Source organism: Terrapene carolina, unplaced genomic scaffold (genome assembly GCF_002925995.2).
Source record: "Terrapene carolina triunguis isolate 2854851 unplaced genomic scaffold, T_m_triunguis-2.0 Scaffold374, whole genome shotgun sequence".
Taxonomy (NCBI): Eukaryota; Metazoa; Chordata; order Testudines; family Emydidae; genus Terrapene; species Terrapene triunguis.
In genome coordinates this window covers 528,593-556,032 of record NW_020664725.1, presented here as the reverse complement: position 1 = coordinate 556,032, position 27,440 = coordinate 528,593, and the positions used below count along the sequence as shown (strand labels likewise).

Below are 27,440 nucleotides of genomic sequence, written 5' to 3'. Positions count from 1 at the left end.
ATTTGAGTTCCTTCAGAACTCTTGGGTGAATACCATCAGGTCCTGGAGACTTATTACTGTTTAGTTTATCAATTTGTTCCAAAACCTCTAATGACACCTCAATTTGGGACAGTTCCTCAGATCTGTAATCCAAAAAGAATGGCTCAGGTTTGGAAATCTCCTTCACATCCTCAATAGTGAAGACCGATGCAAAGAATTCATTTAGTTTCTCCGCAATGGCCTTATCGTCTTTGAGTGCTCCTTTAGCATCTAAATCGTCCAGTGGCCCCACTGGTTGTTTAGCAGGCTTTGTGCTTCTGATGTATTTTAAAAATTTGTTGCTATTACTTTTGGAGTCTTTGGCTAGCTGTTCTTCAAATTCTTTTTTGGTCTTTCTAATTATATTATTACACTTCATTTGCCAGAGTTTATGCTCTTTTCTATTTTCCTCATTAGGATTTATCTTCCACTTTTTAAAGGATGGCTTTTTGCCTCTCACTGCTTCTTTTACTTTGTTGTTTAGCCACGGTGGCTCTTTTTTGGTTCTCTATGATTTTTAAATTGATGTATACATTTAAGTTGAGCCTCTATTATGGTGTCTTTAAAAAGTTTCCATGCAGCTTGCAGGGATTTCACTTTTGGCGCTGTACCTTTTAATTTCTGTTTCACTAACCTCCTAATTTTTGTGTAGTTCCCCTTTCTGAAATTAAATGCTACAGTGTTGGGCCACTGTGGTGTTTTCCCCGCCACAGGGATGTTAAATTTAATTATATTATGGTCACTATTACCAAGCGGTCCAACTATATTCACCTCTTGGACCTGATGCTGTGCTCCACTTAGATGCATCCCTAATAGGCTGGGGCACTCATATGGACAACCACACAACACAAGAGACGTGGATATCCTGAGAATCCAGAATGCACATCAATGTCCTGGAATTTCTGGCAGTAAGAAAGGCATGCAAGTTCTTTCTTCCATTCATCTGCTCTCACCATGTCCTGATAATGTCAGACACACTGGAACTGCATTCTACATCAACAAACAAGGGGGAGCAAAGTCTGCCTTCCTGTGCACCGAAGCAGGCAATCTCTGGAACTGATGCATCAGCAATCAAATCACTCTATCCACAGCCTACCTTCCTGGGAAACAGAATGTGCTCACAGACTCCCTCAGCAGACACTTTGCGATGGACCGCGAGTGGGAACTTCATGGCAGGTGCTACATGACATTTTCGCACAATGGGGAACCCCAACCAGGGATCTGTTTGCTTCTCAGACGAACAGCAAGTGTGCTACATATTGCTCCAGAGGAATCCTAGACTATCGCTCTCAAGGTGATGCTCTCTTTCTCCCCTAGTCCAGCCAGCTCAACTAAGCTTTCTTTCTGTTGCCACTCCTTCCACATGTGCTGCACAAGATCTGACAAGACAGGGTGAGAGTCATGCTAATTGCCTCCTTCTGGCCCAGACAGTTCTGGTTGCCCAAGCTCCTGTGCATGTCATCTCTCCCATTTATTACTGTCCTGACATTTCTCGAGCTCCTTACCCAATGAAACAGCAAGATCAAACATCTCAGGGCATGGTATTTGGATAGGCACAATCCCTAGAATGTTCATGCTCTGCTGCCATGTGGGACATCCTCTCTAACAGCAGAAAGGACTCAACTAGAAAGTGTTACCTGGCTTCTCTTCTTGGACTTCTTGGACTCTTCTTGGACTGGCTTCTCTTCTTGGACTCAGCTAAGAGACGTTACACAAGAAGCTACAGACATTCCCCTCCACTTAGACTATATCCTGTCTTTAAAGACATTGAGTCTCTCCCTCAGCTCTCTATGAGTTCACCTAGCAGTGATCAGCACATTCCATCCTCCTACTGAGGGCTACTCCCTTTCACACACCCACTAACTAACCAATTCTAGAAAGGCCTTATAAGAACCTTCCCACTTTCTCAAAAGATCACACCCCAGTGGGACCTGAATCTTTCAGTTCTAACGAGTCCCCTTTTTGAGCCTTTAGCTACCTGCTCCATGGCCCTTCTATCCATGAAAGTTGCTTTCCTTGTAGCCATCACTTCAGCAAGAAGCGTCAGTGAACTCGAAGCCATGATGGCAGACCCTCCATTCCCTGTGTTCCACAAGGATAAAGTTTCTTTACACCTACACCCCAAATGTATCCCTAAAGTAGTTTCAGAATTTCACCTTAATCAATTCATTCACTTTCCTGTATTCTTCCCGAAGCCGCACATGTCTGCAGAAAAATGTAGACTCCATTCTCTCAATGTGCGATGAACTTTAGCCTTTTATCTGCAGAGAACAAGACCAATCAGAAAGTCCCCTAGACTGTTCATTGAGATAGCAGAGAGGGTTAAAGGGCACCCAGAGGCTTTCTAAGTGGATATCTAGCTACATTCTACTCTGCTTTCAGCTCTTGTACCTTGCTCCCCCAACAGGGGTACGAGCTCACACCACTAGAGCGCAGGCAACAACCATGGCATCTCTCCAGGATGTCCCCCTTGTAGACATCTGTAAAGCTGCCACGTGGGGTTCTATCCACACGTCTTCAAGGCATTACGCCCTGTTACAGTACTCAATTGCTGATGTCTCCTTTGGATGGCAATCCTCCGCTCAACCCTACCGTCCTCATCCTTGCACCCAACTCCTTCTTAGGTACTGCTTGTCAAACACTCGCAGTGGAACACAATAGGGACCATCACTTGAAGAAGAGGAGTTTACTTACCTATAACTTCCAGTTACGGGTAAGTAATGGTCTCACACCACAAGCCAAAACTAAGGCTGTGAGTCTGTCATGGAGATCACGAAGTCACGGATTCCGTAACTTTCCCCGGCTTCTGTGATTTCCGCAGCTGTAGCGGCCAGTGTGGCTGACCCCAGGGCCACCCCAGCTGCGGGAGCAGTCCCGTGGCCAGCCGCATTGATCACTGCTGGAGTGAGTAGCGGTCCCAGGGAGGCGCGCCATGTGGGCCTCCCCAGAGCAGCATCACCCTAGGAGCAGCTAAGATTTAGTCAGGGATATTTATAGTAAAAGTCATGGACAGGTCAGGGGCTGTGAATTTTTGTTTATGGTCCGTGACCTGTCCATGACTTTTACTAAAAATACTCATGACTAAATCTTAGTCTTAGCCATAGCATATTCTGTACATCATCATACCTTGTGTGTGCACTGGAGCAGGAGTAGCTATTCGATTCCCTTCCAATGTCACATGCAGAAGAGGCTGTCTTGAAAAAAAAATTGCTTCCACTGCATCGGCATATCCACTGATGTCTTTGAGTCTTACATTAATAATAACTAAACAACAACAAAAAAGATAATAACTTACAATAACTTGCTCTGTGAGCTGAAAAACAAGGCAGTCATTGGTGTCCCGGCCCTGTAGGGATCCTAACAGCTCAGGCTTCCTAGTGAAGCTAGCAGCTCTCCACCCAGTCCCTAGTGATAGTCCCTAGAACTCATTGTTTTGGGAGACTTCAACACTTAAGTTGAAGATGCCTCTGCAACACATGCCCAAAACCTAATACCTACACTGTCCATAGCTCCCATTGCTCTGATGAAGTCTCTGGACCCACGTACACAACAAAACACCTCTGGATCTGATCTCCAGTCTAGATGTGGCTATAGGCAGCATCTGACTCAATACCATCTCCTGGAGAGACAGCCATCTCCTCCAGGCAGTAGTCAGCTCTCCTTCTTTCCTGGCAGGACAAAGGCTTGGTCATCTTGGTTTTCCCCGTCTTACAGACCCAGTGAACTTTTAGAATTAATGGCAAACATCTCCCAGTTCACAGATCAAGACATGAAGGAAATAATGAGATAATAGGACCACATGCTATCCACTGCTTTTGGCCATACTGGCACCAAAACCTTGAGCCTCCCTTCACCCTCATAGATGAGCAACTGCTCAGACAACCTGCAACCAAACAAAGCACAAAGGAAAGAGTCTTGGGCTCTAGTGGCGTAAAATGCAAGAAAACACTGAGGAGGTAGAGTACGAAGAATTCCTACAGCCCTACACCACAGCAGGGGAAGCAAGGAAGAGATCATTCTTCTGTGCTACCATACTGAGACGATCACACCTACCAGAATTGTACCATCTTTTAATCCAATTTGTCAACCAGGGATGCTCCCAATCAGCTTCTGACTCAAGCCCCTCTTCTTGTGAAGAACTGCCAGCCAACCTCGCTCACCTCTGGGATGGCTTTTGTAGATTCCTGGAATCGGGCTGCTAATATAGCCTGAATGTAGCTCATTGTCACATCAAATGTCTTAGAAGAACTGAAGGAGCTCTGAGTCAGTACATGTGACTGCCCTATCCACCTACTGGGTGGTGACATGCAGTCAAGATGCTCAGGCCCTCTGCTAACAGAGATTGCCAGTGACTGCTTTGAAGAAGACCCACTGCCACTCACATTTAAACACGCAATAGAATCGTAGAATATCAGGGTTGGAAGGGACCTCAGGAGGTCATCTAGTCCAACCCCCTGCTCAAAGCAGGACCAATCCCCAACTAAATCATCCCAGTCAGGGCTTTGTCAAGCCTGACCTTAAAAACCTCTACGGAAGGAGATTCCACCACCTCCCTAGGTAACCCATTCCAATGCTTCACCACCCTCCTGGTGAAAAAGTTTTTCCTAATATCCAACCTAAACCTCCCCCACTGCAACTTGAGACCATTACTCCTTGTTCTGTCATCTGCCACCACTGAGAACAGTCTAGATCCATCCTCTTTGGAACCCCCTTTCAGGTAGTTGAAAGCAGCTATCAAATCCCCCCTCATTCTTCTCTTCTGCATACTAAATAGTCCCAGTCCCCGCAGCCTCTCCTCATAAGTCATGTGCTCCAGCCCCCTAATCATTTTTGTTGCCCTCTGCTGGACTCTTTCCAATTTTTCCACATCCTTTTTATAGTGTGGGGCCCAAAACTGGACACAGTACTCCAGATGAGGCCTCACCAATGCCAAATAGAGGGGAATGATCACATCCCTCGATCTGCTGGCAATGCTCCTACTTATACAGCCCAAAGTGCCGTTAGCCTTTTGGCAACAAGGGCACCCTGTTGACTCATATCCAGCTTCTTGTCCACTGTAACCCCTAGGTCCTTTTCTGCAGAACTGTTGTCTAGCCACTCGGTCCCTAGTCTGTAGCAGGGCATGGGATTCTTCCGTCCTAAGAGCAGGACTCTGCACTTGTCCTTGCTGTACCTCATCAGATTTCTTTTGGCCCAATCCTCTAATAATCTGTCTAGTCCTTGCAAAAATATTGATTTTAACTAACTGTGTCAACTTCCACTCAGCTACTCACCTCCTATTCTTGAGCAAGGTGACTGTGAAGATGTGGAGGTATCTTTAATACCTGACCTTCACAGTAAGAGACAGCATTTGCCATGTTAGTAGAAAGAAGCAAAGAGCCATGCTCTGACTGTTGGATCTCTCTGCAGCATTTGAGGTACTGCTGACTCACCTTAGAGACCTGGTGAGGGTGGGCAGAAGCACAATGAGCTGGTCAGGAAGTTATTGGCAGCTGCACCTCTGCCTCTGTAACCCACCCTGAAAAGGTCTAAAAATCCTTCCTGACCCCTGCAGGTGATGAGTTGAAGCCCTGAAGTCTGAGGTTTGATTGTAATCATTGTATTAATCCAGAGCTGCAAGCGTTATGATCATGTTGAGGGCAGTGAAGGCCAGAAAGGACCACCACGACCATCCAACCTGATTCCCTCTAAAAGGCTGCAGAACTTGTCTTGGGAGCAGGATTACAGCATATATTTTAGAAAGATATCTAATCTCATTTTAAAGATTCTATCGCCTCCCCTGGTAAGCTGTTCCAATATTTAACTATCCTCACTGCTAGTAAATTGAACCTTATTGCAAGGTTGAATTTGTACAACTTCAACTTCCAGCCATTGGATCTTGTTCTACCTTTGACAGCAAGGCTGAAAAGCTCCCACTGTCAAATCTCTTTTCCATGTGTAAGTTCCTATACACAATGACCACTTCACCTCTTGACCTCCTCTTAGATAAGCTAAATAGGTTGAGTTCCTTAAGCCTCGCATCGCAAGGTTTCTTTTCCAGTCCCTGGATCATTTGTTGGCCACTCCTTAGAACTCTCTCCAGTATTTCCACATCCTTCTTGAAGCATGGACACCAGAACTGGACAGTCCATGCTGTCTACTGTACTAAGTATTTAGTATTTTAGTACAGTAGAACCTCAGAGTTACGAGCACCTCTGGAATGGAGGTTGTTCGTAACTCTGCAATGTTCGTAACGCTGAATAAACGGTCATGGTTGTTCTTTCAAAAGTTTGCAACTGAACATTGACTTATTACAGCTTTGAAACTTTACTATGCAGAGCAAAAATGCTGCTTTTAGCCATCTTAATTTAAATGAAACAAGAACAGAAACAGTTTCCTTACCTTGTCAAATCTATTTTTAAACGTTCCCTTTATTTATTTAGTAGTTTACATTTAACACAGTACTGAGCTGTATTTGCTTTTTTTTGGTCTCTGCTGTTGTCTGATTGTGTACTTCCGGTTTCCAAACGAGGTGGGTGATTGACTGGTCAGTTCGTAACTCTGGTGTTCGTAACTCTGAGGTTCTACTGTAGTGGTCTTACCAATGCAGAAGTAAGATCGCTGCCCTACTTCAACTTGATATTCCCATTTTTATACATCCAAGGATCACATGAGCCCTTTTTTACCTTTAATCTTGGAAGACTGGGGAAACTCCAAAAGATTGGAGGACTGCCAATTTAGCTCCAATATTTAACATTGCATTGGGAGCGCACGCTGAGGGATTATCTGCGATGACTCCTAAAGTCCTTATCTGAGTCACTGTTTTCCAACACAGAGTCTCCATCCTGTACATATAGCCAGCATTCTTGGTTCCCACATATGTTACTTTGCATTTGGCTATGTTAAAACACATTTTGTTGGATTATGAATATTTAACCAAGAGATTCAGATGACTCTGTAACAGAACCTGTACTTCTCATTATTTACTAACCCACCAGTCTTTGTGTTATCTACAAATTTACCAGCAAAGATTTTATCTCTGTTTCATTTGCAAAGAGAGATGCTGAGTGCAGGTTAAGTTGAACAAGTAGAACTTCATTAAACTCTGTGCACTGCTCTGTTCATGTGGCTGAGTAGCTTCCACCCTAACTCCCTGCGCTCCCTGTTCCACTGGTGACCTGTCAAGGACATCCCTTCCAGAGGACATGGTTCCTCTGACTCCAGCTCCATTGATCATGATAAAATATCATCATCTAGATCATTGATCAAAATATTAAATAGCATTGGATCACGAACTGATCCTTGGGGAACCCAGCTACCGAGAGCTCTGCTCATTGGTATATTCCCATTCACAACTACATTCTGAGATCTGCAAGTTAGCCAGTTTTTAATCTATTTTGTGCCCTGTTAGTTCCATATAATGCAATTTTTTAGATCAAAATATCATGTGGTTCTAAGTCAAATGCCTTAGAGAAGTCCAAGTACACTCTATCAGCACTGTTGGCTTTATCAACCAGATCTGTAATCCTTGGCAAGACCTACCTTCCAGAAGCCATGTCAATTGGCAGTAATTATAGATTTAGCTATGTTGATAAAGTCCCAAATTAACCATTCCGTTATTTTACTCGGGATCAATATATGGCTAAACTGGTATATTGTTCCTTGGGTCATCTCTTTTACCCTTTTAGAATATTGGAGCTACATTGGCAGTGCTCCAATCTTTTGGAATTTCCCCAGTTTGCAGTTTAGAAAACTCCTCAGCTAGTTCTTTTAAGACTCCTGGGTGTAAGTTATCTGGGCCTGTTGATTTCAGAATGTTTAATTTTAGCAGATGCTGCCTCACATCCTGCTTCATGACAGATGATAAATCTGTTGTTCCATCCACATCATATGGGATAGATATATACCCCCCCTCTCTTTTGTTCCAAATACAAAAAAGGAGTATCTATTGAACATTTCTGTCTTTTATGCATCTTTATTCACAATTTTACCATCTGTATCTGGCAATGAACCTATACGTGACATAGAGCTCTTCTGTTTTTTTTAATATGTTTTTTAAATGTCTTCTTATTATCTTTAACCCTGTTAGCCACTGATAGTACATTGATTCCTGTCCATTCCTTTATCAGTCATCTACATTTTTTAATCTACTTATAGTCATTGCCATTTACTTTCCCTTTTTCCCATTCTTTATATATTGATTATTTTTATGCTTTATCACTGCTTCCTCATGTTCTTTTAACCAGGATGGCTTCATGTCCAGCATAACTTTTTTTGTTTTTTTAGCCATCTGTAGCGGGGTGGTCACCCTCTCCTGCCTGGGAAGAGTTAAAGCCAGCCCTGCAGAGGGCTGAGGTTGTGGAAGGAAAGACCTGGGCTGATTGGGGGAAGCAGCTGCAGCTGGACCACTCCCCAATCAGAGCCCAGTTGGCCCTATAAAGGCCTGAGCCAGGAACAAGAAGTCACTCACTCTCTCTGTGCTCAGAGAGAGAAGGGCCTGGCTGCAGGGATCTAGAGACAGGGTACCTGAGTGGAGCAGGGCTGGGGAAAGGCAGAAGAGCTAGGGAGCTCCAGCCTGGAAAGCCCCAGGCTGCGGCCTAGCATAGGCCAACAGGTACTGGGGGTTGCAGAGGGCAGCCCAGGGGTAGGCAAAGGCAGCAGGTCCAAACCCAAGCTTGCCTGTGATGAGTGGCTGATACTGCAGTCTGTCCCAGGGAGTGGGGCTAGATGGTGACTGGCAGTAGCCTTACACTGAGGCGAGGTAGGGTTAGTGGGTGGGGGTTCCCCTGGGAGGGGAGACCCAGTGTGTGTGGGTACTGCCAGGGGGCAGCACCCAGAGAAAGGGGCACTGGGGTCCTGGGAGGGACACGGGGCCAGTGACAAGGCGGATCACCGGCCTGCAGAGGGCGCTCCGGGCTGGAAATCGAGCTAATTCCCTAAGAGACCATCAGGAGGCGCCACAGGGGTGAGTCTGTGCTGTGCTACACCATCCATTTAGATGTCCTTGCACAATCCCCAGTTTCTGTTAACACTTCTCATCTTAAATTTGTGTTCCAGTAAGTTATGCTGACAACTGCTTTAAGCATAACAAACTGCCATATTCTGTTTGTGCAAAGTAAATGTAACCAGACCATAGTCACTGATATATAGGCAATCCCTAATGTTAAGATCAGTGATTAACTCTTCCTTGTCCAGTAGATTGAGGTCCAGTATTGAGTTACTCCATGTTGAGTGCAGGACTTTGTGTTAAGAAATGATTATCTATTATTTTCAGAAACTCTTCAAGGAAGTTTTGTTACTGGCTGCATGGGATGTCCAGCAAATTTCTCCCAGGTTGAAGTCACCCATGATAATACAGTTTTTATTCTGACACATTATGGACAGATGTCTACAGAGCAGTTCATTCTGTCCCCTAGTGATAGCTGGTTGTCTGTAACAAATGTCCACTGGTACCCCATCTTTAGTTTTACTAGTTTGAACTTTAATCTATACGTGTTTGAGGTCCTGTGATTCTGAATTGTCTGTACCTCTGTAACAGTGTCTCTGATGTAGAGTGGCACAACCTCCCTTTTCCCCATTCTGTCCTTACGTAACAAGTTCTAGGGGCTCAGATAGCAGGTTGGTGAGAGTGGGGAAACAGAACTGGGGTCATTTGAAGGAATTTCACCTTGGACTCCACTAACTATGAGCTGAGCAGCATTTACTTACTGGATAACCTCAGTGGGCTCCTCACATGAGTAAAGGTTCAGGATCAGGCCTAATCTGAGTAATTCTGTAAATTAGAACTTCACAAAATGCATGGGGTGTCCCTTGCTTTTCATTCTGCTTTTTTGCATCATAAAAGGGGCACCTCGGGCCTACTGATGACTGAGCAGTCCAAGGTGAACACATAGTTTCTTTACTCATGTAGCAGCAAGGGCTACTTCGCTTTATCTGAAATAATTTAGACAGCCCGCTGCTTAAGCAAACCCCAGCCTGAGCAGTTGTGCCAGGAATGGAAGGTAGACGTCAAACCTTAACAGTATGACAAGCACGTGAGAGACTAGTCCGCCCAGCCCCAAGAGTGAGTCTGTATCACAGCAGGCAGCAAGCATATACTGGAACTGTCTCAGCCAATCCAAGAGCAAGTCCACTGTGCAGTTACTGATTATTACAGTGCAATTTTTTCCCAAGTTATGCTGTCCCCTGCATTGTGCTTCCCAGTTCTAAAAGCCTCAGTTGCATCCAGAGAGCCAAAGCCGAAATCAACTTCCTGTATCTTCCTGGTTGCCAAGTACTCCAGCCTCTCCCTATCCAGGTGTTAGAACCTCTAGCTTCATCCCATCCCCCACTCTCCAGGACAACTAAATGCACCTCTGCAGTTTGGGATTTTTAATACAAATGTATGTGGTGCACTGAAAATGTGGAGGCATCATACAACATGCAAATGAGGAAACAACAAATGACACAAGGGATGCCGTACTGATTGTATTGTACTGGGAGGTGTGGGGATTGGGAGGGGGGGGGGGAAGTATCCTATAATATTAGAATCCATGCACAGAATTTAGCCTTAATGTGCCACACAAGACATGGAGTCTTTGCTATTTTTGTGTTTCATTATTGGTTTACATTTGGAGACAATAAGCTTATTTTATGATTAGGATCTTGTATATTTCATCCACACCACAAAATTCACCATGGAACCCACCATTTTATGCAGAATTCATCTTGGTCTAGTCTAATTCCTTTGTCACCTGTGTATTCATGGATGCTTGCCCCTTACTTCCTCCTGGCCATGGGGAGTGAATTTTTGTGGTTCTCACAGACACACACAAACACACACAAAAGCAGCACACGAAGACGATATTTGAAGGTTAAGTTCTGTTTTTCAATTGAAGTAGGGATTTGATTTGTCTGGAGAATACAATATATCTTTCCAAACTGGCAACACAAAATATGTGAGCAAAGATCAAATTTTATAGGGATTTTCAACTACCTTTTTCTTAGCTAATGAGTTAGATTAGTTTTAAAATGGGATATTTAGAAAATTTCCAGTGTCTGACCTTTATTTTTTTTGGTAACCTGTAACTAACTAACTAACTGGGTTCTTATCCATCATATTTTCCATATAGTTAAAATTCACTGCCAACCCCCTTCAAATGTACACCTGAAGAAATTATCTTGTAAAGATGAGTTATTAATGATTTCCTCCGCCATCTTTCCCACTATAGTCTCACTGTTCCCTTTCTCAAAATGGCCACCATTTCCCATAACTGACAACAGGACTACATCAACATGACCGGATATAAGCTGTGTGGGCCAGAGATCATCTTTTGTTCTGTGTTTGTAAAGTGCCTAGCATAATGTGGTCCTGCTCTTGAGCCATGGTTGGGGCTCTTGAGTGCTACCATAATACACCTATGAAATAGCAATAGTTATGTACAGCACCTAGCACAATGGGTCATGGTCTATGAGTGGGGCTCCTAGGCACTACGACGACAACACCACCAATAACAGTGTAAGCCCTCATTAAAGATCATCACTACGTCTAGTAAAGATGTCTGCCTTTCATAATTTTTTTTTCCAGAGATACTGAAGCCACAGGTTGCCATGTGCAACCATAAGAGACGCACGCAGTCAATGTTTGAACCCGGCATCTTGTCATCCTCACTATGGTGCAGCCATTAAAGGGGGAACATGACACATTTCTTTCCATAGCATGGCTCAACTATTTGCTAGACAGAAGACTACTGGGAATTAGGATTCCTGACTTTCAGGGGAGGGGATTGCTTTGGTGTTTAGAGCAGGGTTACAGAGAGCCAAGACAGCTGGGTTCAAGTCCTGGCTCAGGATACCGCATATGTTAGTTGCCAGACCAGTGGCTACAGACCTCATAGTCAAGCATATAGGTGTGACCGTTTCCTTTTGAGTAAATGAGGCTGAGGTCTTCCATGTCAAAGATGTAAGTTCTAGTCCCAGCTCATCTCAAAATGATGTTGTGCACCTCTTGGTTACTTCATTTGTAAAATGCTGTTGTTTATATTTGAGTGCCTCCTAGGGTACGGAGTTCTGCTGGAGTTTGGAAGGGCACTTCCCAATCATCTCTCCTTCCCCCAGTGCAAACATCCCTGCTCCCTGTCCCCACATGTCAGAGGGGAAGTTATGGGGGAATGTCATATTAACCCTCAATATTTGCTGGGGTTGCAATTGCACCAGGGGCTGCTGTAGTGCCAGAAGAAAGGTCAGCTGGCTCGCAGCCAGGTGCAGAGAGGGAGCGGCAGTTTGGCCTTGGCCCCGCCACTTCTACATAGATTCTGGCACCCTTGATTGCAATTTTGCATTACACTGTGGGAGATCAGTGTGTTGTGCAGTGATTCTCAAACTCTTTTCTTCACAGAGCACTTGAAAATTGCCGAGGGTCTCGGCGGACCACTTAATGATCTTTCCAAATGTTTGTACCATTAGCTAACTATTGTAAAGCGCTTTGGATAAAAGCACTATATAAAAAAAACTTAATAATAATTAACATTTCTTTGTTCTAAAAATAAAAGCACACAACTCATTTTAATATCAGTAGTCTTACCTTTCTAATGTCATGGATGTGCCCTCTCTCCCCTGCTGCAGCAGCCCCTGAGCTGGGGCTGGGAAGGAGGGCCATCTCTCACCGGCAGCCTACTCCCACCTACCCCCTATTCCCCCCCCAAGGCCACCACCTCACCTTACATGTGCGTCTTCTCCAGGGTCCAGGCACCTAATTAGTGGAGACACGCCTGCACAGCTGCACTAAGTAGGTGGGTGGGCCTTCATTCTCTCATGTGGGGCTGCCCAGGCGTGCACCTTAGAGGGAACTATCCATGGATCACCTGAATGGAGTGGTCCACAGACCACAGTTTGAGAACCTCTGGTATAGTGTGTTTCCTGGTCGTTTTGAAGCAGGAGGTTCCTTGTGATTTCAGTGGATTCTGTGTACTTAGGACTATGTCCTCCCCTCAGTGAGGGCACTTACTCCAGGGATTCCTATCATAATGGCCCCACTGCCAGTGCAGAAGAACCAAAGAAAGAGTTGTGCTTGGATTTTCTCTAGGAGAAATTATCACTGCTTAGGGAACATCAAACATTCCAAACCCCACTACCTTGCCCACTCCTCCTCCTCCTGTCTCCTCTCCAGGCCTGTACATAAAACTGCCTATTTAAAAAATATGGAGCCTCTTTGTAGGCTTCCTATGTCCTCGGATATGGAACAGGGTGTCGAGAACACTGATGAGCACCCACCTGGGGATGCTGCTCACCACACTCACTCCCTTCTCTGCTTCCCCTTTTGGATGAGCGAACAGTGTATGGGACAGCTCCTTGTGACTGACTACAGACATCTCAGACATTTTGATATCATCGGTTATTAGCTTTCCTTCTCGGCTAAATAGAGGACCTACAATTTCTCTCTTGCTTTTAACGTAGACCCTTTTCTTATTGCCTTTTATGTCCCTTGCTAGGTGTAACTCATTTTGTGCTGTAGCCTTTCTGATTCTTGTCTCTACCTGCTTGTGCTATTCTCTTGTACACATCCTTAGCTACTTGTCCATGTTTCCACTTTTTCTAGGATTCTTTTCTGATTTAAGGTCATTAAAGAGCCCCCAATAGAACGTGTAGAGGTGCGGCCTCACCCCTGCGGCGCCTCCTGCTGGTCGCCCTTGGGAATTAGCTCTTCGACCCAGGAGCGCCCTCTACAGGCTGGTGATCCGCCTTGCCACTGCTTGGCTCCCGTGTCCCTCCCGGACCCGGTGCCCTGTTGTCTGGGGTGCTGCCCCCTGGCAGTACACCCCTCAGTTCTGGGTCTCCCCCTCCCAGGGGAACCCCCACCCACTATCCTCACTTCACCTCAGTCTTGGCTACTGCCCAGTCTCCATCTAGCCCCCGTTCACTGGGGCAGACTGCAGTATCAGCCACTCATCATAGGCAAAGGGGTTTGGACTGGCTGCCTTTACCCACCCTCAGGCTGCCCCTCTGCAAGCCCAATACCTAGGTGGGCCTAAGACTAGGCCCTGCAGCCTGGGGAGTTGCTGGCCTAGGGCTTCCCAGCTCCTAAGGCCTTTCCCCAGCCCTGCCTCACTCTAGATCCCCAGGTGAGTTCCCCAGCAGCCAGGCCTGTCTCCCTCTCCAGTCAGAGAGAGACTCCTCCCTCTGGCTTCCCTGGCCGCCTTATAAGGCCCAGTTGCTTGGGTTGGGGTGTGGCCCCAGCTGCAGCCACTTCCCCAATCAGCCAGGGTCTTACTCCCTTGTCCAGCCCCAGACCTCTGCAGGGCTTTTCCAACCCCTCCAGGGCCGTAGCAGGTGCTCACCCCGCTACACCCCCCCCTCAAAACCCCCATCCCTTGGAAGGGGGGGGGGTCTCTTGGCAGGGACTCCCAGAAAGTTGCCCTCCAGGCTCTCACACCTTCTCTCGGCAGCCTCCCAGGCCCGGGACATCTCCCGGGTTTGGGTTTCGGCCCTCCTGCGGGCCAACTCCGCGGCCTCTAGCTGCGCCCTCAGGTGAGCCTCCCCCTGACCCTCTACTGTCAGGGTCTGGGTCAATTTGGTGGCTTGCTCCCGGCCCACCGGGGCCCCAGCCTCTTGCTGGGCCCACTCAGTCTGGGTTTCCTGGGTAAAGGTGGTCCTGGCCATGGTCTGGGTCCCGGCCCCCTGCCGGGCCCACTCGGTTTCAGTCATTTTATCCCCCGCCCCCTGTGGGTGGCGCCTGGGCAAGTCCACTGTCACCTCTGCAGCCTCCAGCCTGCCCTTATCTGGTTTTGGCCCTCCTGGGCCTCCAGGCACCTTCTTTGGGCCTTCCTCAGTTTCCCCGAGGGGGCAGTGTTTCCTTATATGGCCCAGTCTCTGGCAACGCCAGCAGGCTCCCCGCCTCTTGGCTGTTGTGGGCCTTTCAGGATCCCGCCGAGGTCCCACTCCCTTGCCGGGGCTGACCTGGACCCTCTGCCTTGGGTCTGAGCACATCCACTGCAGGTGGCCTTCTCGCCCACAGGCCCAACATATCTTCAGCCGCCTAGGTTCCCTCACCCAGCGTCCAGCTTGAGGGGACTTGCCGCTTTCCCTGTTCGGGGCGAGGAATCCTGCCTCCAACCCCATAGGGACAGTCCTGTCTTGTGTGTGTCCTCTCATGCCACAGGCATAGCAAGCCCTGCACCCTGCCACAGGCCTCCTGGCCTCGGTGCTCTGCTGCTCACGCCCTCCGTCGTTTCTTCCTAACTCCTTCCCAAGGAGTTTCTGCAGGGCCCACTGTTCTTCCACCAGCTGGCCAACCTGCTCTTGGAGGGCCCCTAGCACCTCCCACAGTTCCTGTTGGGTCTCCCGGAATCCCCGCAGCTCTTTGGCCCCCTTCCACCGGGTCGCTGCCCCCGGCCCCCACCCAGGGATGGTACCTGTGGCCTCTGCATAGTAAACCCCAGCGTACCCAAGGTCCATCATCCCCTGCTTCAGTTTCTCCACCTTCTCAATGTCCAGGCAATAGTCCCACTGTCCTTTCTCTAGCCCCTTGTGTCAGAGGCAGACCACATTGCCCGCATTCTCCACCACATGTAGAGGCGCAGACTCAACCCTGCAGCACCTCCTGCTGGTCATCCTCAGGAATTAGCTCTTCGACCCAGGAGCGCCCTCTACAGGCTGATGATCCACCTTGCCACTGCTTGGCCCCTGTGTCCCTCCCGGACCTGGTGCCCTGTTGTCTGGAGTGCTGCCCCCTGGCAGTACACCCTTCAGTTCTGGGTCTCCCCCTTCCAGGGAACCCCCACCCACTATCCTCACTTCACCTCAGTCTTGGCTACTGCCCAGTCTCCATCTAGCCCCCATTCACTGGGGCAGACTACAGTATCAGCCACTCATCATAGGCAAAGGGGTTTGGACTGGCTGCCTTTACCCACCCTCAGGCTGCCCCTCTGCAAGCCCAATACCTAGGTGGGCCTAAGACTAGGCCCTGCAGCCTGGGGAGTTGCTGGCCTAGGGCTTCCCAGCTCCTAAGGCCTTTCCCCAGCCCTGCCTCACTCTAGATCCCCAGGTGAGTTCCCCAGCAGCCAGGCCTGTCTCCTCTCCAGTCAGAGAGAGACTCCTCCCTCTGGCTTCCCTGGCCGCCTTATAAGGCCCAGTTGCTTGGGTTGGGGCATGGCCCCAGCTGCAGCCACTTCCCCAATCAGCCAGGGTTTTACTCCCTTGCCCAGCCCGAGCCCTCTGCAGGGCTTTTCCAACCCCTCCAGGGCCTTAGCGGGTGCTCACCCCGCTACAGAGCCATATTGGCCTCTTACTGTTCTTGCTATCTTTCCTTCTCATTGTGACTATTTGCTGTTATGCCTTTAATATTGTCTCTTTCAGTAACTGCCAGCTCTCCTGAACTCTATTTTCCTTTAGATTTTCTTCCCGTGGAACCTTACCTACGAGTTCTCTGAATTTGTTAGTCTGCTATTTTAAGTGCATCATCATTATTCTCCTGCTCTGTCCTTCCTTTCCTTAGAACCATGAAATTCATCATTTCATGATGACTTTCACCCAAATTGCCATCAACTTTCAGATTCACAATCAATTCTTCCCCGTTAGTCAGAATCAAGTCTAAACGGGCTGACCCCCTGGTTATTTCCTGCACTTTCCAAATCATAAAGTTGTCCCCAATACAGTCCATGAACTTATTGTTTGCTTCTGGTGATGTGGCTGTGTCAATCCCAGGATATGAGTGAAACAAGATGTCCAATAAGTTCACCTTAATAAGCTATTTCATGTTTTGCCATATTACTTTTCCAACAGATGTATGGATAGCTATAGTCCCCCATTACTACCAGGTCTAGTGATATCTATCTATAGATAGAGACACACACACACACACACACACACACACACACACACACACACACACACACACACACACACACACACACACACACACACACACACACAATATAGAAAGAAAGAAAGACCTCGTCCGCCTCCTCCTACTTATTTAGTGGTCTATACTAGACTCCCATCATGACATTGCCTCCGTTTTTTCTTCTATCTTCACCCAGAATCTTTCAACTAGTCTGCCTCTGACCTCCTTCTAGACCGCAGAACAAATGTATATATTCTTGATTCATAATGCAACATCTCCTCCATCCTGACCCCGCCGCCGCCTGTCCTTCCTGAACAAGCTATACCCCTCTCTACCAATATTCCTGTCATGAGATTTATCCCACCAAGGCTCTGTGATGCCGGTTAAGTCATAATTTAGCTTATGGACTCATCTGCAACAATCCTCCATTTTGGCTCCCGTTCCGGCTCCAGTGCCGGCTGAAGAGTGCATGCCACTGACCCTGGGAGGCTTGTGTCAGCCCCTGAGCCCCATGAGCTGTTTGTTCTAGATGAGGAGAGGTCCCCTTGTGTTCTGATGCTGTCGTCTCCATGGAGAAGCACTCTCCCGTGATGGACTTACCTCCTTTGGGACATGTCTCCACCTTTACTGCAGAGTCATCCACGATTCCTTCAATTCCAATGGCACCGCCATTTGAACCAGTCTCCAATTTTTTGGATTTGGAGTATTCAGACAGAGACAGAGGCCCACCCCTCCCATACCACCAGTGTGAGTACTTCAAGGTGCCATCGGCTCCATGGTAGTACCCACCATTTACCCAGCATCAGGGTCCTTGGTACCTTGCCCCTTGGTACGCTGCCCTGTGGAGTCCCTGTCACCATATGACAAACCCATCAGGATGGCCGTACCGGGGTTCACGGCCACAATACCCACCATTGGAAACTTCTTGCTCTGCCTCCTCCCTCCAGCTGCCATCCAGCAGGTGCTAGGAACCACCATTGGATGAAGCACCGCTGAGCCCAACTCCAACAGTACCCCTGCAACCAGAATGCTTCCCCGCTCTTCTTCCCTGGATGCTGTAGTGTCTTTGACTTCTCCTTCACCTCCAGATGACTTCCGGAAGTTCCAGGAGTTGCTATGTAGGGTAGCTGGGGTCCTCAACATTCCACTGTAGGAAGTGCAAGATAAAGAGCACCAAGTGCTTGATATCTTATAGGCCAAACTTCACCCAGCTCAGACTGTTTGGCACATGCCAGACACCTGCACACCTATCCCAAGGTGCTGGAGAAGAGGTACTATGAGCTTCCATAGGGATCTGAGTTCATCTTCTCCCACCGCCCACTCAATTCTCTCACTATTCAAGCAGCTACCAAATGTGCACGCCAACAGAACCTGTGCTCCACCACAATAGATAAGGAGGGCAGGTGCCTGGACCTTCTGGGCTGCAAGATCTTTTTCTCTGCCAATATGCAATTTTGTGTATCAAAATATTTAGCTCTGTTCACAAAATAGATTTCCTTACTTACAGTAAACTCATGGATTTCACTGACAAGCTGGCCCAACAAGATCAAGTCCATTTCCAGGCAATCCTAGAGGAAGGGAAACTGGTGGCGAGGTTGGCCCTGCCAGTCGCAATTGACACAGTAGACACCTCTTCAGATACGATGGCTACAGAGATCATCATGCACAGGGAGTCCTGGTTGCATTCATTCTGCTTCCCAAAGGTAGTCCAGACCACCATAGAAGACCTCCCTTTTGATGAGTCTCATCTCTTCAATCAGAAGACTGATGACTCTGTTCAGTCCCTCCAGGACTCTAGAGCCACTCTCCGGTCACTGGGCATCTACATAATGGCTGACCCAGTGATTTAAAGCTCCTCAGTGCTTCCAACAATGGTCCAAGTAGCCTCCTTGCAGCTGGCAGAGGACACAGCTATCCCATACCTCCGGTTCTTTATTGGCACAACCTTCTGCATCTCATGCCCTATGATCTCAGAAGCTTTATTTCTGAGTATGCTCAGGGAGACATCAACCAATATGCCTCACACCGTGCCCCCAGACCACCCCCTTTTAGTGGACATCTAGCACTATTCTTGCCAGCTTGGAGTGCAATAATAGTGGACAAATGGATCCTGTATGTCATTCAACATGGTTATATGATCAAGTTCAGAATGCTACCTCATCCACATCTCCCACCCTGACCCCACTCCAGGGATTGCTCTCATGACAGTATCACCACACTAGAGGTGGATTCTCTAATGCAGAGGGGGGCAATAGAATCTGTTCCCGAGGCCCATTAGGGAACAGGGTTCTATTCCACTTATTTCCTAGTCCCCAAGAAGAAGGGCATATGGCGTCCAATCCTAGACCTCCATCGTCTCAACCATTTCATATGAAAGCCAAGGTTTCGTGTGGTCACTCTGGTGGCCATCATCTCTTCCCTAGAAAGAGGCATGTGATTTATAGCTCTCAACATGCATGGTGCTTACTATCATAGAATATGAGGGTTGGAAGGGACCTCTGGAGGTCATCTAGTCCAACCCCCTGCTCAAAGCAGGACCAATCCCCAACTAAATCATCCCAGCCAGGGCTTTGTCAAGCCTGACCTTAAAAACCTCTAAGGAAGGAGATTCCACCACCTCCCTAGGTAACCCATTCCACTGCTTCACCACCCTCCTCGTGAAAAAGCTTTTCCTAATATCCAACCTAAACCTCCCCCACTGCAACTTGAGACCATTACTCCTTGTTCTGTCATCTGCTACCACTGAGAACAGTCTAGATCCATCCTCTTTGGAACCCCCTTTCAGGTAGTTGAAAGCAGCTATCAAATCCCCCCTCAGTCTTCTCTTCTGCAGACTAAACAATCCAAGTCCCCTCAGCCTCTCCTCAAGTCATGTGCTCCAACCCCCTAATCATTTTTGTTTTTCTCTGCTAGACTCTTTCCAATTTTTCCACATCCTTTTTGTAGTGTGGGGCCTAAAACTGGACACGCTACTCCAGATGAGGCCTCACCAATGCCAAATAGAGGGGAATGATCACATCCCTCGATCTGCTGGCAGTGCTCCTACTTATACAACCCAAAATGCTGTTAGCCTCCTTGGCAACAAGAGCACACTGTTGACTCATATCCAGCTTCTCCTCCAGTGTAACCCGTAGGTCCTTTTTTCTGCAGAACTGTTGTCTAGCCACTCAGTCCCTAGTCTGTAGCTGATATTCTGCCCACAGATATTTCCTGAGATTCGCGGCGGGGCATCGTCACTTTCAGTACAGGGTTCTCACGTTTGGGCTCACCACCACTCCTCACAAAGTTTTCTCCATTGTGGCAGCCCACCTTATATTCCCTTACCTCAGTTATTGGTTGCTGGCAGCATGATCAAGAAGGGACGCTCGAGCCTCAACCTCCATGTTGCTCACAACCCTCTGCTCTCTGGGGGTGAGTGTAAATGGTGAAAAATTCACATTGGACCCCACACAATCCTGGAGTTTATTGGGTCACACATCGACATGGTCTCAACTCCTGTGTACTTACCAGAGGACAGATTCCAGACCATACAGGACCTGGTTTCCAAGATGGTGTCCAGTCCTTCTGTCCCGGTCAGGCAGTGCCTTTCTCTTCTTGGCCACATGGCGGCCTGTGCTTACGTAACTGCCTTCACTCATCTGCGGTTTCACTGCCTGCAGTCTATTCCCCTGCCATCATACTATGGACTTCCTTCTCCCTGTTCCCCAAGAGATCCTCTCCCCCCTCCGGTGGTAGATGGACCCAACATGGGTATACAGCAGGATATTATTCCTCCCTTCTTCCCCTTCGGCATTGTTGTTCTCTGTCCCATGGTTTCATCATCATCCTCACACCCTCCTCCTAGCAAGCATCAATTACAGTCACACACTTCATGATATGTCCCTTAAGACATATGTAAGGCGGCCACGTAGAGTTTATTATATACCTTCTCTTATAGACTCATAGACTTTAAGGTCAGAAGGGACCAGTATGATCATCTAGTCTGACCTCCCGCATGATGCAGGCCACAAAAGCTGACCCACCCACTCCTGGAATAATTCTCTCTTCCTATTATGCCTTTGTGTGGGACTCTGCCAAGGATGCTTCCTTCAGCATGGCTGTTCTCCGTCCCATGGTTTCTTCATCATCATCCTCGCACCCTCCTCCTAACTAAGATACTGCTTGTTAATCATCTTCAGTGGAATAGGGACCATCACTCAAAGAAGAGGAGGTTACTTACATGCAATTGGAGGTTCTTAAAGATATGTGTGGTCCCCATTTGTATTCCAAACCTGTCCTCCTTCTCCTCTGCTGCGGATCTTAGGTTTAAGGTGGAGATGGAAGGGAGGATGCCATCAGTCTGCCCTACCCTTTATTGCATCGGACGAAACCATGAGGTGAGGCAAGGGCACATGTGCGGACCAACTGACACTCCTACTTTCAAAAGCTCTGGCTCTGGACCCATGGCGCATGTGTATAACCCTCTGTAGAATACAATAAGGAGAACACATCTCGAAGAACCTCCAGTTACAGTGACCTCCTCTTCAACTTCCAGCCTTTGGCTCATGTTATACCTTTCCCTGCTAGATTGAAGGGCCCTTTATTAAATATTTGTCACCATGTAGATACTTACAGAATGTAATCAAGTTGCCCCTTAACCTTCTCTTTGTTAAGCTGAACAGGTAAAAGGAGGAGAGCAGTCAAGCATGCCCCCAAGTTATGAGCAGGACTGCTCAGAGAATGGTGTAGGGTTCAGTAGTGACAGAGAACGGGGGCGTACAGGGTGTTTTGGAAGAAAGATCATGAGTTGGTTTTGGGAATGTTTAATTTAAACTGCCTGCGAGAGATTTATGAGGCAATGTCACAGAGAGAGAGAGAGAGAGAGAGAGAGAGAGAGAGAGAGAGATATGCAGGATTGGATGGAAGGGGAGATGTCAAAGTAGGGCTACGTGGGATGGGGAAATGTTTTCCCATCTTGCAATCATTCTTGAGATTGCGGAATTTTTTCCCGTTCCACATTGGGATGAAACAAAGACCTTTTGCTGAAAAAACAGAAGTTAGGTCCCTTGTATGGGATTCAGGAGGCTTGGCTTCAATTCCTTGCTCTGACTGATTGAGAGAGAGGATATGAACTTGGCACTGCTCTAACAGAGGGGTGTGCCCCTAACGAACCATGGGGACACAGCCAGTCTTTTTTTCTTTTTCTGTCCCAATGAATATTTCATATTTAATTAGTTTTACAAAGCTTCAATAGGGAAATTCCAGTAGCCTGGTGGTTAGGGCACTCACCGGGTGTCTGAAAGACCTTGGTTAAAGTCCGTGCTCCAAATCCAGCACACCTAATTAGATGTTCCATCCTGGCTCCTGAGAAGCCATTCTGCCCACAGCTTTGTTGATTTAAGTATGCCCACACAAAGCTTTGGGTTGGACAAATCTGAATTTTCTGACAAAAAACATTCCTTTAAAACAAATTCCTGACCAGCTCCAGTTTGGAGTGGGTGAGCCAGGATTAGAGCTAATCGGAAAATGAAAACCTATTTTCATGAAAAAAAATCAAAAAAATTTTAAGTTGTTTTCATGCTGAAGTGTTCATTGTTTCAATTTTTTTCCAAGAAATTTCTGCAATTTTATAATCAAAAATATTATTAAAATTTGAAATATTTGGTGAACAAAACATTCTCTAGCCATTTTGATAATGTTTTCAATAATTATGTATTTTTAAAGGCATGAGATTTTTTAAGAAAAATGAAAATGTTCAACAATATTTGTTTCTAAAAAAAATTTATAGACAAAAGGTAATCATTCAACTAAAGATTCCTCATTTGGTAAATTTCATACGGCTCCAGTCATCAACGAATCAGTGGTAGTTAAAGGTATGTGAGCAGATAAGGTTATCTAGAGGCAGAGTCTGAAGGTATTGCTCTAGGCAGGTCTCCTGCACATTGAAGATGAACTACATTTTGTGGCGAAGCATGATAGATGAGGACATGGATGTTCTGTGTCATCAGCTGAGTGACTTTTTATCTGCCCAGGATTGTGTCATGGAGTTCTGTGAACTAACCTCTGGGACATCCATTGCTGGCTGTGTATTTCTTATTCTCCTTCGACTCATCTGCTACATAGCTGAGCCTGGAAGCACTTTCCCAGTAGTGTGCCCAGCTACCTTGAGCGCTATTGCATTTGGTACCTGACAACTGGCATCATGACTGAAGGAAGAAAAAGAGCCTCTCACTCAATGCTGCCCTACACCTTGCCGTCCCTGTCCATAACAGCGCTATAGCCCCGTTTCTGCATTTACACATCAGACCATGTGTCCATGCAGGTGCTGTGTGGATCTAATTGCTCTTTTGGGCCCTATTGTTTTCCCAGGTCTCTATGGCCTATAGTGCCAGGCCATATCCCTATCTTGGTTCTTTGAGGGACAATCATCTCCATCCTATGAATCAGTGCATGTATGGCGCTGCTTCACCCTCTCACTGTCAGAGGGACTCTGGCATAGGGACCAAGGTGCTTGAGGAGAGAAGGCATTTCTTTTGTTTAGCTCCATCTATTTAAATGACTGGAAGTGGAATCCAGGTGGGGTGTGTGAAAGCAGCCACCTCCCAAGGAGACCCTCTGCTGTTGTCCCTTCCAACCTCTGCCATTTGTGTGGCAAAGAGACCTCAGTAACCACTACACATGTCAACTGGAGGAGATGGAAATATTTGATGCCTGGATCTCCTGGAGGAGGTAGGTGCTAATTTGCCTATGGAATGGGGGCAGGCAATTTAACTAGTTAATACACGTGTGATTGTATCATTGCTGTCACTGTTTGTCCTTCAGTTCCTCTGCTTTTTTTCCTTCTTGCAGGTTACTGTTCTGGAAAGTGCTCCAAGCAGCTGATAGGCTCCCCTTTTCTTTTCTTTTCTTTTCTTTTCTTTTCTTTTCTTTTCTCACAGGAATTGCTGTACAAACCCTACCTGCCTGTTGATGTTTCATTTTTCTCTCCTGGCTTCCATTTTTGTATATTTTTATATTAAAGTAGAAGTTTCTCATTGGCGTATCCCGTGTATTTGTCCCAGTGATTCAGAGGTAGAGACAAGGCCATAAATATGAGCACAGGTACACTTAGGGTGCTTTTGACTTCTCTGGAGCCATGTTGGGTACTTGTCCTCTCATTTTCTCCCCGTGATATGCTTCTCTCAGTGGGATCCTCCTTTTCAGCACCCACCATTTCTTCCTCCTCACAACTTTCCCTCTTGTTATTTTCTAGTGTGCAGAAATCTGTGACTGTTGTCTGTGGGGACCCTTCCTCCTTGGTTGCTATGAGACGTAACTGTTCTTTGCTCGTGACTAGAACCGGGGGGAAATTTTTGGCAAATAAACTGTTCACAAAGTCAGGCTGAATTAGGTGAATAGTTTCGGGCAAAAAAAAACTTGGGACAAAAAATTCTGAAAATGTCTAAATGTTTAGTTGGACCCAAAACAAAAACATTTTCAGATTTTTTTTTCATTTTGGCCACCAAACCGAAAAAGCAATTATTCATCCAGCTCGACTCATGATCTAATGGGGCCAGGAGCAGCGAATAATTATCCCCTGCCTTATACTGACTCATGTGGTCTCCCAGCCCCTAGAGCTGAGTGCTATACAGGTGACAGGGGGAGAGGGATGAGTGCAGAGAAGACAGAAGGAGATGCTCCCACCCCAGCAGAAATGCATGTTTCCATGCCAGGAACTCCAGTTTCTTTCCACCCAGCCAAAGCCCCTAAACCCAGCAAGGTCAAGATTTTCAAGCAGAATCTGAGTTCTTTCCTACTGTGGCTGATGTGGGAAAGAATCCTACTCGCTATGTCTGAGCAATGTTAGCTCTGAAGGAGTAAAACTCAGTACCTCCTTCTCTGGTTACTGCACGCAGCAGATCAGACTCTGAAAAATGTCATTTCGTTTCAGAGCGGAATCACCCCTCAAGCAAGGAACTCTGCAAATATTCAACTATGCAGAATTGTTAGTAATTAGTATTTTTTGTTACACAAGACTTATTATTTTATGGTTTGTGGGCTCATCCCCAGGGCAGCATTTTAGGGCCCAATCCTGCAGCCCTTGTTCCTGTAAATAAAGACTGAAGGATCAGGCCCTTAATGTAGGCTACAGGGGTCTAATTAGTTAACATTTATGGGCCAACTGGAGAACACTTAGATTGCACCTGCTTTAAAGTTATGCAAATAGAGGAACTAAAACCCCTGACAATTACACTGAACTGAGTTTTGTGGGACCCCTGGGAAACGAGTTCAGAGGAATGGTAAGTAAAATTGGCATTAAGCAGTGGCCATTCCCGAGGGAATGAGGTTCTTTCACAATTGTAAAGCCTAGTTCTGAGTAAATGCACTTGGGTAACAGCTCTTGCTTCCACAAGTAGCCTATCGGCTGAAGAGCAACATAAACCAAACCCCAAACCTTGGGCAGAGTTTTGGAGCTTGTGGATCCGATGGATTCTGACCAGGGATGAAGTGGAGCATCCGTCCTGTTATTTGCGCTGTGACACTGGGAAGTGACACTCCAGAACTCTCACACTCAGAAGAAATGCTGCTGCCACTGCTGCAGGGGTGTTTTATTAGCTACTTTTATTATCCATGTAGGCCTCTGCCTTATTCTTTGTGTTGCTCATTCTTCAATGAGACCCAGGGGTCTGATGTTTGGCCACCGCAAAACACGTTTGTGTCTCCCAAGCATCAGCAGCAGGGGGGGACCTGTGACGACACCCTTGTTTATACAGGGAAAGTGAAGGAAGCGGCTGTAATGAATTTGCAACTGAGTGACAGAAATGGAATTTTCTACTCACTCATGTATAATCTGGAGCGGTTCCGGATTCCTTGGCAGATACGGCGCCTTTTGTGTGGGGTGCAGCATTTCTGCCTCTCACTCCTCTGTTTGTGTCTCTCCACTTCACACTACGCTCCTGCGTGGGATTTGCTAGGCAATCACTGTGTCTGGAACAAGTGAGGGCAAACAAATCTTTTGCTGGGGTTTGTTTGTGTTGTCTGGGGGGTTTCTTAACATCACTAATTCCCTGCAAATTGTCCACCACCGCTGATGGCAAAAAGGAGATGAAAAGGCCAGCAACATTAGCCATCATTAGAATAAGAATCATGTATTCCTCCCAGCTGAGATGCATATAATTAGAAATTAGAAAAAGGTCAGATCTTGCCATTATCAACTCAATCAGCTATTGAGTGCCGCACAGTCAATTAATTCAGCATCTGTATTTTTTACAACCCCGCGCACGTATTCCATTGGACTGTAACTCTTTTTCTGGACAGATATACTACGCAGTGAAGCAGGAACATAAAATGAGAGACCCTAAGCAAATGAGCTGAGATAATTGAGAGATTTATTTTTTATATATATGTGTGTGTCAGGTCTTCTTGCCTTTGCCCTTGAATATTGACTTTCATAAATGTGATTGTTGGATGGATGCGCTAGTCTGAGGGATCTCTGTCCCTCTTTGGAGCTACACTTTTCTTGTGTCCATTTACTGAATAGCTCTGAAGAACTTTAATTTCCCAGTTTGTGTGCTGGTCAGGTTTTGTTTGTTTGTTTTTGTTTTGTTTGACCTTGTGCGTTATTCCCATTTCTGCAAGAGAAAAGAAGTAGGATGTGGAGCATGGGGGTGCAAGGGTTCAGTAGCATATCGACGTGAACCAGTATTAGTGGGGCTGAAGCAGGAGCTGAAAGGCAAAGGGCTTTCAACCTCTTCCTCTCAAAATTCCCTGGAGTAGATGGGGACTAAAAGGAGTTTGTCCCCTGTTTGCCCTGGCTAACCATGCTTCTGATTAATCTCTTCTTGTTCTATTTATAAATTGTGCCTAATCAGCGCCCGTTAGTCTGTCTCCCTGCTGGCTTTGTGACTCAGCTGAGAAAGCCTTCACAGTGCATTAGGACAGAGAAATGTGGCTATCTCCTGAGGTCCTCTCCTTCCTCCTACCCCTTTTTAATGCCACTTTTCTAAATCTCGGAGCTGGTAACGAGCAAGGCCTCATTATAGCAGCAGAGTTCCAAAGGCCCTCCTCCTACTATTGCCACTGCACGCTCATCAGGGCAATTGATGGCAAGGCCATTGAAATGTATGTAGCCATTCAACCCAGGAGCAGTCTATGACTAACGGTTTGTAAAGATGATCACTACAATTTGCAAGTAAAAAAAAATCCTTTGACATGTAAAGACTTTTTGTTATATAAAACTGGCTTTAATCACCCCACAGTGAATAGCTGGAATTTTATATATTATGCAAGATTTCAAACTGAAGCTGTAAAACGTAAAGTTTCAGTTCCATGAGAGGAATGTTTTATGTGTACATTTTTTAACATTTATGGGGTACATTTTAATGAGGCCCAAGCTTTGCTCTAGGGAAAGCTTACAGCCACATTGCTGCTCTGAAATCTTGTTAGCGAGAGTGGCCAGTGGAGAATAATCAAACACAGTTTTACATCCAATGCTTAGTCTCCAAAATTTTCTTTGGGCATTTCTTTTAGTTGGGATGGTAATTACAGTGAGTTTCTGCATCTCCAAATAGTGGAGATGATGAAAAAATAGAGACGAGCGGTAAAAACTTATGCTGAGTCGCTCTGAGCTGGATGATTCATTGGTTGATACTGACTAGCAAAATAG

General features: G+C 46.6%; 1 protein-coding gene across 4 annotated transcripts in view; it reads left to right on the top strand.

Moving 5' to 3' along the window:
* Window positions 1-27,440, top strand: part of PKNOX2 (PBX/knotted 1 homeobox 2) — a 676,497-nt gene that overhangs the window by 480,617 nt on the left and 168,440 nt on the right. The window lies entirely within an intron of this gene.